Raw genomic sequence first — 1429 nt, 5'->3', positions numbered from 1 at the left:
AATCATTCCCACCTCCAGATTATATGTTTACCTGTGCAGTAAGTGTACCATGGTGAGGACGAAAACGTCTTTTCTGGCTCTTGGACAGGGAGCCCAGATTTTCCGCATTTCTAAAGGCTTTGTGTCGCTAACGAGTATGGTAATTGAAACATTTGAGAAGATTCAGGAAACAAACTCATATCTTTCTGTCAAATGACGATTGCCTTACGATACTGAAAGAAACCTGAAACGCTTCAGTGTTCTCTAGCATGTCACCAATCTTTTTAGTTGCAATGCTGTTCCCAGTTATGTAAGCAATTGTGGTCTTGTCTACTTCATTATATGTCAAAAATGTCACAAAATCTATTTTGAAGAAAGTGTTTACAGCAATAGGGTGGTTACATAAGTTCATTACCAGCTGATATTAAATTCGGCCTGTTATAAGGGTTTGTACTTTTTTCGCAATCCAGGCGCTGCAACAGCTGTCTGCTTAGTGTCTGGCATAAAACACTCCGCCGTCGGCCACAATGTCAGACGCTGAAGCATGCCCAGAGGTGATGGTAGTACTGCAAGGGCACAGGCCCCCATATTTGCCAGCCACTTATTCACAAAAGTGTTGTGAAACCCCCTGGGGATGCAATTGACAAAGCATAGTTTTAGACTAAACACTTTATGATTTATAACATGAGCCGTTGATGTAAGATAAATATCTTAGTGGTGGAATCTGTATGAATTTGAAGCATATCTGTCACACTGGCTCATTTACACGTGTGATAAGTTACGGACTTTGATTGATTGGTCCGATGTACACTATTGACTTCTTATAGAAACCTCGTATGGTGTATACTACAATACTGCTCAACCCTGCCTAATCCAAAACAGGTCTTCCTACCAGACGACGTCTAACGAATACACTGCATAAAAGAAAAGGTGGCATAAATTGTGACAGAATTCCTAAACGTCATGGACGAGTATCCATTAGGAAATGTATTGACTAGGGCGCCAGATATTCCATGGAAATCTAGTCATTCCAACTCCCTGCTAGAAGAGAATCTGAGAAAATTTTTCATCTCTTTATGTATCGTCGTAGACACTACGAATATAAAATTAAGCTCATGAATGCTGGCACAGATACATACGTGCAATCAGCTGCCTACGCTCCGTCCATGAACGGAGCGGGAGAGACCTGATTATAAGCGGATAACAAAATCCGCACTCTTCTGATACATACAAGACAGCGTTATATTATTGGACTAGTCTTTAACATACACTGACGGAGAATAATCGCAACACCAAAAGTAATTAACACAAAGTAATTAAATTTCCGGAATACATATGACTTGGCAACATATGTAAGTGATTTTCTTCTTAAAATCACAGATTGATACAAGCGCGAGGTAAGCCACTGCAAATGTGATATACTGGTACATTAATGAATGAAATAGTGCGT

The sequence above is a fragment of the Schistocerca piceifrons genome, chromosome 2, assembly GCF_021461385.2.
Source record: "Schistocerca piceifrons isolate TAMUIC-IGC-003096 chromosome 2, iqSchPice1.1, whole genome shotgun sequence".
Lineage (NCBI taxonomy): Eukaryota > Metazoa > Arthropoda > Insecta > Orthoptera > Acrididae > Schistocerca > Schistocerca piceifrons.
The sequence above is the reverse complement of the archived record's forward strand: the minus strand, read 5'-3'. Positions refer to the sequence as shown.